Source organism: Octodon degus, unplaced genomic scaffold (genome assembly GCF_000260255.1).
Source record: "Octodon degus isolate 3935 unplaced genomic scaffold, OctDeg1.0 scaffold00042, whole genome shotgun sequence".
Taxonomy (NCBI): Eukaryota; Metazoa; Chordata; class Mammalia; order Rodentia; family Octodontidae; genus Octodon; species Octodon degus.
Genome location: NW_004524618.1, coordinates 13,453,583 through 13,463,314, shown reverse-complemented (window position 1 = coordinate 13,463,314; position 9,732 = coordinate 13,453,583). Strand labels below are relative to the sequence as shown.

Genomic DNA, 9,732 nt, shown 5'->3' with positions numbered 1-9,732 from the left:
CCTTTTTCTCTAATTTTGGTCTGCAAACTTAGATTGTTAACCATCCAGAAGAAAAGCTTATTGTTATTATCAAACGATTTGGGCTATCAATCTTAGCCTCACTATCTCACTGCATTTCAAACATCTTAGGCATAATAAGGAACACCGTTCTTTGAATATTATAGGTGTGTAAACTCAGCAAAACATTCTAAAAGAGTCCAGTAGCCCATAATAGCATTGGGTCTTCGGCTTGACTGGCAATGTTAGAAATTGTTGACCTGAGTCCCCTACAGCTCAACATTTTGCATTTTGTTTTGATCTTATTTTTTTCTTTTTGCTCCTGTTTTCTTCTCTAATTTCCTGAAGCTTGTATAATCTTCCTTCAGCCTTGCTTTGAATTTCTACCTCTTATTTCTCTAACTTTTTTTCTTATCCCTTTTAAATTTTCTCCCCTGAGGATAAAATTGCTCTATTGAGATATGTACTATATATGTAATCTTCTGACTTACTTTATGTTTTGTTATACAACTACAAATGTCATACCTATGGTTAAAGGTGGCAACTTCTTTTTTTTTTTTTCTGCTGGCTCAGACTGCCTTAAGGGCAGGTCTGGTAAGGCATGAGGAGCTGGGGATCGAACCACGGCCCCCTGTGCCTGATGAGGTTTGCCCCAGCAGGTGCTTAAACAACTGAGCTAACCCACAAGTCCCTAAAGGTGGCAACTTAACAGTCTGTTTCTCATTTTTCTAGACTGTGCTTGACGCTATTGTTGTTACTGATTACACTACTTCAGCTTAGCTAACATAGTTGTTATGATCAGTTGTTTTTCCTTTTGTACTAGTACGAAGATTGTCTGGAGTCATAAGCAACAACAGACAAGCACCAAAACAGTGGAGGCTAGGCCCCACAGGCAGCAACCTCTCATCTCTAACAAATTAAAGAGGCAGGCTTTTGGGACAGACTCAAAAGCCAAAAGCCAGCTGGGCCTGGGAAACATCTCTGAAAAGTAGTCCTAAAAAGGTCTAAATTTCCTAAAGAGGTCTTGATACTAGTAATAAAGCTACCTACCATAAGCAATTTATAACGCCAATGCACAAAACAAAAGAAAATAGAAAATGAGAAAACACAGAAGCAGGATCCAAGCCCAGACTTCTAACTCACCCAAGGCAAATCCAGGGTACATTGGGGTGGAAGTAACCAAAAGCCACCCAGTTTATCTGACTCCAAATCCTGGCTTTTTCCCATGACTGTGTGGTGCCCAGGTTCTCTTCCATCAGGCACTGTGGTTAGCCTGCAGTCTGACCTCAAGCTCCCGATGTAGACTTATTCTCTAGATTTATGGTTCCTTCATGACACTTCTTTCTACACCATTGGATTTCCCAGCTATGATCACCCACTTAGCTTTTCTCCACTGCTGGACTGGTGACTGGCCATCGCTACTCTATTATCTCCTAAATTTAATCCACGGCTCATGGAAGTGTTGTGTCCTTCATTCAAACCTCACCCAGTGTCTATTCAGGTCCAGGTACCTAGATAGCTATGGAGAATGCAAACACTTCGTAAGTGATTAAATGTTCAAGTCTTACGTTAGATTTTTAATAAAGACAATCGTGTGTAAAAATACAGCTTGACGTTGTGATCTCTGAAAGGAAGACAAGCATTCATTCCACAGTTGTGCCATGCTCAGCATCCTAAAAACTTGCCACTTGTCATTTTTCGGGTTTTGCTTTGTTTCAGTTGAACATAGGGAGGCACTACTCACCCCCATTCCAGCCTGCTCTCCAGACTGAACTCTGAAGTCCTCCCACGGAGCTAATTTTCTCACTGAGAGAACATGACATGGTCACCCCTGAGGAATCTGAGGCATTACCCTGGTCCTTGGGACCGCTTCTGCCCTCTCCTCGGTTCTCTGTTGTTTCCTCTGTGCCTCCTCTTTTGCTTGTGCCTGTTCTTGCCTCAGTGTCACTCACTACTTTGTTCACCTGGGCGCTTCAGAGCTAAAGACTAGGAAGACTCTACTCTTCCGACTCTGGCCAGAAGAATCCACAGGTTCCTTTGTGTCCACTCTCCCTGAGCAGGAGGCAGTAACTAGAAGGAAAGGATGTCTGGGATCCAGCACATCTAATCAGACCAAAAGACTGGGAAAGAAGATAAGAAGATACTGGCCACGCCTACCACCTGCTGGTTGCATAATTATGAATAACTTTCTGAACTTTTTGACCCTTAGTTTCCTTATCAGTAACATGGACATCATGGCGCTACTTCATAGTGCTGTGAGGGTGCAATTCAATAACACACGTAAACCACAGCAGAGGGCCTGCCACACGGCACAGGTTCAAGGCGTGGGCACTATTTATCACTGTCATCATCACCAGCATCTTGTTCAATGTCATGCAGGGTGTCCTCTCAGAACTAGGAAGGTCTTGTATGCTATACTTTGGGGCTGGGAAGGTTCACACCCTGGAAGCACCTTGCTCTTGGTAGAATGTACACCTGGGAGCTGGATCAAATGACAACGGAGTTTCCTTTCCAGACTGATGGTTGAGGGCTCTGGCTGCCTTGCCTGCCCTGAAAGGAGTGGGAGCTCACTGTAGGAGGAGCCAGTGGAACTGTGTTTTCCTCTGTGTTGCTTTAGCCCAGTTTGTCCTATCATCTTTTCTTCTCCCAAACAAAGCATGAAGAAAGCTTTTAAATGCTACAGCTGCAAGCCTACATTATGGAGGTGCACGGAGCAACTTTCAGCTGAAGAGGAGAGAGCCCTCCTGCTCAACTACCTAATGCTGCCTGGCTTACACAAGTGTGTGATAAATGTTGCTGAACAAATGAATGAAAGGCATGAAGGGATGAGTGGGCGAGCAGAAGGGAGGCCACATCTCCTCTCAGTCCATAGTCATTGTATTCTCCACCTTTCCTCTAAATTTCTCTTCCACCTCCGCCAGCCTTCCCTTATTTTCTGAGACTAGGGAAGGGCTTTTAAGGTGTCTGTCCCCAATGGCTGTTGCCCCAGACCTGGACAACAGATCTATTCAAACAAATGGTTGGACAGGCATCCATAGGATTATGCCAGAAAAATGGATCTGAAGGGATGTCAGGGACCAAATATGAACAGCTGCACACAGGGCTACTTAATGCGCGACTCAGTCTCTCCACTGACAGTGTCAAGGAATGTGTCTTAGGAAGGAGACAGTCTCCTTTCTTAGACTCTAGCCTCAGAGGGGTTATTTAGGGTGGAAAATAAAGGGTTCTTATAGATCATCTAAGTTCAGGACAAAGTCCTTCCTCCTCTATTGAGGACTCATGTCTGGGGCCTAAGAGATTAGAATATTAAGAAAGATTTGTCACAAAAGACATCAACTGGTTTGTTCTATCACCAGATAGTTTTCTTTTTCCTTGCCTGAAAGAGGGAGAACAATCTCAGCAGCAATAGTCAGAGACAGTGGATATTGCTTTGGCTCGAGAAGCTCTGGTTTAACCAGCTTTGTGGATGTGAAATAACCCAGTGCACTTGGGGAAATACATTGAGCTGCATTCCTCACCCCTTGGAAACTGCCCGGTGTGTGTGTGTGTGTGTGTGGGGGGTGAATTATGCAACTCTTGATTGACCTGTGGAGGACTCCAAGGAGCCCTGTCTGCTCCTTCATGACATCTGAGTCATCTTGCTTACGTGTAGGGCTAGGTGGCTTGTGGTATATGGTAGCATCCTCCTGTTGAATGAGAAGAAGGACAAATTAAGAGATTTAGTCAGAGTTTATTCAGGAAACATATTAGTAGGAAGTCTTGAATTTTAAGTCCTTTATATCTAAAATTACTGTAATGATAGAAAAGTGTATTTTTAGTTCTCAAAGTATTTTCCCATCCACTTTCTCATGTCCTCTTTAAGGTAAGGTAGACAGGAATGATCACTCCTCTTTAAGTGAGACACTATTGCCATTTAGGGAAAAGAAAACTGAAGTCCACAAATTACAAAGGACTTGTGCATGAGATTTAGCAAAGGAACAGGGGCAGAAGTCAGTGACTCCAATTGCATGTTCCTGACATGTTCTGCTTTTTTCTTAAATCTAGATGTAGAGCAGATTCCCACTGTACCAAAGCAAGAGTGCACCAAGACAACGTTTGTACCACATCTCATAGAGTGGACGGTCTACAAGGATCACCTGGCATGCAGGATAAATGCAGTTAGGACATGTTACACATAGGTACTAATAAAACAAAACAAAACAAAAATAAAAATAAAAAATCACCCAGGGAGGTGTTCTGGTTCTCAGTGCAGAAATCCACCATTAGGAAGGCTGGAATGAGTCTGGGAACAAGCGCTTTGTTAGCTTCCCCGGGTGATTCTTGGGCAGGGGTTGTGTGTGAAGAGTTGAGCAGTAGGACTCTCTTCTCTGGAATGATTGAGGCCAAATTAAGAATGTTTCATCTTCTTTTAGTTTATCTCCCTCCTGGGTGACAAAATCATCTCAGAAATATCAAAGCTTGCATATTCCTTATGTTTTTACAGCAATTTCTAAGTAGTGATCTCTTCAGTCTTGGACCCTACTCTATGGACTGTCTTACCATGAGAAAATAAATGAGCAACAGTCTAAACACCCCATACAGAAGAATCAGGTACCAGCATGCTCAGGAATTCCAGGGGGCGGCTCCAAGGCAGAGCAATTGCCTAGCTTGCAGAAAACCCTGGGTTCTATTCCCTGCACCACAGGGGGGGAAGGAGAGAGAGAGAGAGAGAGAGAGAGAGAGAGAGAGAGAGAGAGAGAGAGGAATTCTACCTTGAACAACTGAAATTTCAGACTGGGTATTTCAGAAATACCAAGACTTTTCACAAGTCAGTGCCTGTCTGAATTACTAGCTATTCTGGAAATTCTATGGCCAGATGTCTACTTTCAGCCAGCAATCATGAAATTTCTAAAATTTAAGCTGCTGCACGATATGAATTACTAATTTACCAGATCAATTACTAAAGGGTTATGGTGGTCAGTCAGGTGAAATATGACCTCTAAATTCCACTCTGACCAAAGCCAGACGTTTTTATAGGCATCTTCTCCGAAAGCCTGAGAAATTCTACGGTTCCACTCTCACTGATTTGGACCTCCCTTCTCAGTTACCCAGGGCGGATGGTTACTGATTACGGGTGTGCTGTTCCAATTCTGTTTAATAGTTACTTTAAATCATGGTTACTATGTCCTCAGTTGTGGTTTTAATGTACTAAAGCGGCAGCTATATGTGTGAAAATAGGTCCCTGTTTTTGCAGCGGAGAGTGGCAAGTGCAAGCTTGGCTAATATCAGAAGCACCCATGGAGCTTCTAGGAAAATCCAGATGCTAGAGACCCATTCTGGACCTAATAACTCAGACACTTTCTGGCTGGAACCTACATTTTTATTTGTCATTACATTTTTTTTTTAATGTTTCCTGGGTGTCCGCACCCTCCCCTCACCCTTGCCCTTAACTGCTGATAATAAGTTTATGCCTCTCACTGTAGTGAGATCTCCCTTTGTGCAGACCTCCAGTGTCCTTCGAGTAAGTCTGATGTGAGGTTAGACTCATTTGGAACATCAGAGTGAGGCCACAGAGGCCTAGAAAAGTTGAAGCAAGATATCTGACGCCACTAGGTCCGAATCTGTGCTTTTTCTACTGGCAAATGCATCTCCTGAGGCTCAAGGCTCAGCAGAGTGAATTATTTTGCTGGGTTCAGGAGCAGAAACACCTGTGGATGTTTTTCTTTCTGAGAAAAGCCCTGTCCCTCCCTCTCTTCCTCTCTCTTGTCCTTTGCGTGTCCAGAAGCATCTCCATAAGCAGATTTTTCTGAGTCCCTTAACTGCCGCCACCCCACCTCCCACCACCCACCCCCGCGCCGCGTGCTACCCAGTCCACGCTGCGCTTGACCCCGCCCCGTCCTTAGTCATGGGCCTACTTCTTTGTCCAGGTCCTGCACAAGGCTGCTTCCTCGTACGTGGCGCTCTCGAGTCCCCGCTCAGTCACTCGCTAGGGAGTTTCCTGGCTCACACGAATGCCTGATAAATATTCGCAGATGAAGACTCAGGTAGGTGAATGAATGAACAGGTGGACGGATGGATGATTGATCAGACCGAATTAACTGACACCAGCATCAAGGAAACAACGGAGGACCTGATTGAAAATTGTGGCATTCCTAGAGTTTTAAGAAGGCTGGGATTCTGTGCTCACTTCGGCAGCACATATACTAAAACTGGAACGATACAGAGAAGATTAGCATGGCCCCTGCGCAAGGATGACACGCAAAGTCGTGAAGCGTTCCATATTCTTGGGGCCGGGGAGATGGCTCAGTGGAATAAGTGCTTCCCTGGCAAGCGCAAGGGCCTGAGTTCAAACCCCGGTTCCAACAACAAGAAAAAGAAGGCTGGGATTCTGTTAGTAAAGTGAGCAATTATTCCCTTACGTAATTTGTAAGCTCTTCGATATCCTTAGAGGAGGGCACCTGAGAGTTAAGAAAGAGTAATAAATGACGGCTACTACTATTGCTATATGACAATCTTGTGGCTATATGACAATAGGAGTAACAATGCCACCTTGATTTTATCCAACGCCTTTCCTCCACAGAGGTTAAACCCCTCAGCAAAGGACAGAGATTGCCGTTTCCCATTTCAAAGAACTTTCTTGACTATCTGGTTATTCCAAGTGTCTGAAAAGAAAGCAAGCAGAAGGGAGAACAGAGACCATCTGTGTGGCGAGGTCGCAAGCTCCCGCGCCCTATTGCTCCACAGTGGTTCATATAAAAAGTTTTGAAATAATGGCACGTCTTCAAGAGTAACAAAGGGCATCTTAGAAAACAAAGCGGAGCAATAACAGCCCTGTGGGACGGAGGAGGAAGACGGCGCAGGCCTGGAGGGCGGGAAGGCAGTCTGGGTAGTAGAGAAGGAAGCTCCCTGGAGTTATTGCTCTGGGGCTTGGGTGACCTGTGCAGAAAAGGGGAACCTCCCGATATCGTGGGCAGGCTTCAAGAGCAGTGAAAGGCAGATTAAGAGGGCTCTCGACTGCGTGCAGCACACCGTCTCCATAACGTCTTTGCTTGCTCTCCCCTCTCCTCCTTCTTCGTACTGCACAGTGAGAAGTCTGACATAAGATTAAACCCATCTTGAACATCAGAGTGAAGAGCAGGCCCCCCAGAACCAGGACCCGTTTTCCTCATTATCACCCCATTAAGATACCCCTAAGGCCCTTACTCTTTAGATGACGATACCTTGCAAGGAGCAGGTACCCTATGCCTGCAGTGAAGCGTGACTGATATTTAAGACCCACGACTCAAGAGCAGTTGAAGGCTTTTGTGTTTATTTGGAATGGCACTTTTATGCGAAGCCATAAAGCAGCGAATTTCCTATGCAGAGCTCTGAGTGCATGGGTTGGGGCTGGTGGTGTGCGGAGGGCGGTTTAGGGGAACGCCAGGAATGGCCTCCGAGCCACACAAGAGGCCACACTTAACTTTCCTGTCAACTGCTGAGCCAGAGTTGCCAAATCATAGAGCCGCCTCTGAGAAATGGGCTGAGGAGGAAGTGAGATCAATGAGGAAAGTCAGATAAAAGCAAATTGTCCCCGACAGACATGAGTCACACACCTTTTAACCAGCTTGTTCTGAGGAAAGGAAGCCATTGTTACTTGAATGGAACCTCTGGGCGTCCAAACGCTGTGGTATTTAGGGGACGAGGTTGGTGGCAATATTCCCACTCATATAACTACTATATCAAGACTCCCAAATTTTTGCCATGACTTCAGGCTCATCTGCCATTCTGGCCTTAGGAAGAGAGGAAAAAGGATCATTGTGGCCCATCTCCACCAACTCAAAGCATTTTAAATGTGGGCAGAGATTCCTTAGTTTTAGGAACACTGGTGAATGAATATATAGCTTCAATCCCCCCTAAACAGATTGTAGTTCCTATGCTATTATTATTATTATTATTATTATTATTATTATTATTATTATTTTATGACACTGAGGGTTGAACCCAGAGGCTTTTCACTGAACTACATCTCATTTTCTGATTTTATAATTCAAGACAGGGTCTCACAAAATTGCCCACACTGGGCTCAAACTTGCAGTTTAGCTGCCCCAGCCCTCTAGAGTGCTAGGATTACAGTGGGAACAAGCCAGCTAGGCTCATTTTCTTCTTTGAAAAGTCACTGTATTGATATAATTTACAAATCACACAGTTCACCCAGATAGAGCACACCACTTGGTAGCTTTTGGCGCATTACTAATTTTTTAAAAAACTCTATATTCTCTTTTTAGAAACATCAGTACTGCTACTAAGGAAATTAAAACTGAAGTACAGAAGGCAATGACAGCGGGAATCAGGAGAGCCCAGAGAAAGTGAGGTATGGACCGGAGAAGGCTGCTTCCGGTTTCTCATCTTTCAGCCAGGACTTAAAACCAACATGGCGGTGTACTCCTCAGGGGCACTGGCAGAGGATGCAGCCAAGAGAGGTACTGGGGACTGGGGCAAAGGGAGGAAAAGACTTATAGAAGACAAAGGAAATCTCAGCCCCTGCCCAGTTTCCTGTCCCTCAGCAGAGCCCTCCACAAGAGGGAAACCAGGCAAGCCAAACACAGAATCATAGCTCAGTGACCCGAACCAGGTGCCAATTTTCAACTCAGTCCTTTTCTTGCTTCTCAAATTGCAGCCTTTAATGAGGTAAAACATCAGATTACGGAGAACTTTTTTTTTTTTTTTTAATGAGAATTCAGGGAAGTTTCTAGGTTAGCTGGGAAGTATAAAAGTATTTAACCTCTGCTCAGCAAACTGCCCTTTATTAACATTTTCCCTTCTACTGTTGCTCACAAAACTGCTCTTTCTCAAACAAGTTCAGCATTTGGCGTTTGAATCTGGTTATAGCCAGACGGGGGGTATCACCATTACAGCATACAAATCAGCCTGGAGCTTGATTTAAGCACCAGAGGGTTTTTCAGTGAAAACACTTGTGGGAAGAAAGAGGAGCCAAATGTTGCTGCTCTGAGTGCGAGGGGCTGCTCAGACAGCAGCGGGTGCTGAGGGGTTCCACCCTCACCCCATTCGTACTGACTGACTGACTGCACAGAGACCCACTCTTTGGGAAGGATGGTCCAGAATGTCTTCTCTGAACCCCCTTGAAGAGTGGTTTTGTCAGCAGCGACGTGAGGAGGATCAGACTGAGACCATCCCAGTTGACCAGGTTGGTGTGGGCTTTGATGACTGTTTCTGAACTTGAGGACATGCCAGGGACAGAGCAGTAGGGTGGGGAGACGTGAGAGGTGAAGGTAGGACCCTTTGGCCTTTCCTAGCTCTGGATTTACACATAACCTTGATGTCTTGCCTGACCCCAGAGCCCCAGGATTGCCCACACCTTACCCCTACTGGTTACCCTTGACTCCTGTGAGGCCCAGGGTAACTTATTAATAGCCCCAGTGGCCAGCTAGCCCAGAGGGACAGTGTATGCACAAGGCTGGGGCAGTCCTGAGCACTCTGCCAGTCAGACAGTGCCAGAGAGAAAATCAGAGCCTCTCTGGGCTCTCCATAGGGACAGAAGGGAAAGGAAGAAAGGAAGCCAGACTAGAAATGAAGGCTTCTGCCAAGTCAACATGGGCTTAAGGGCCAACATAACCAGAGGACAAAGGGGCCCAGCAGGGCCGGAAGTCATCCCAGGATAGCGTTGCTGGTGGCTACCTAAGAGCTCTTTCTCTGAGGGTCCAGCGCCATCCTGGTCTCTCTTCTCAGACTCAGCAGCCCTTCACAGTTAGAACTCAG

The 9,732-nt window shown here is 45.4% G+C and overlaps 1 non-coding gene across 1 annotated transcript; it reads left to right on the top strand.

Annotated features, from left to right (window-relative positions):
- The first annotated feature begins 6,155 nt into the window (after window positions 1-6,155).
- On the top strand, window positions 6,156-6,262 carry LOC111816848. Its single transcript, XR_002821174.1, has one exon. It is a non-coding gene; the product is annotated as a U6 spliceosomal RNA (small nuclear RNA).
- The last annotated feature ends 3,470 nt before the right edge of the window (window positions 6,263-9,732 follow it).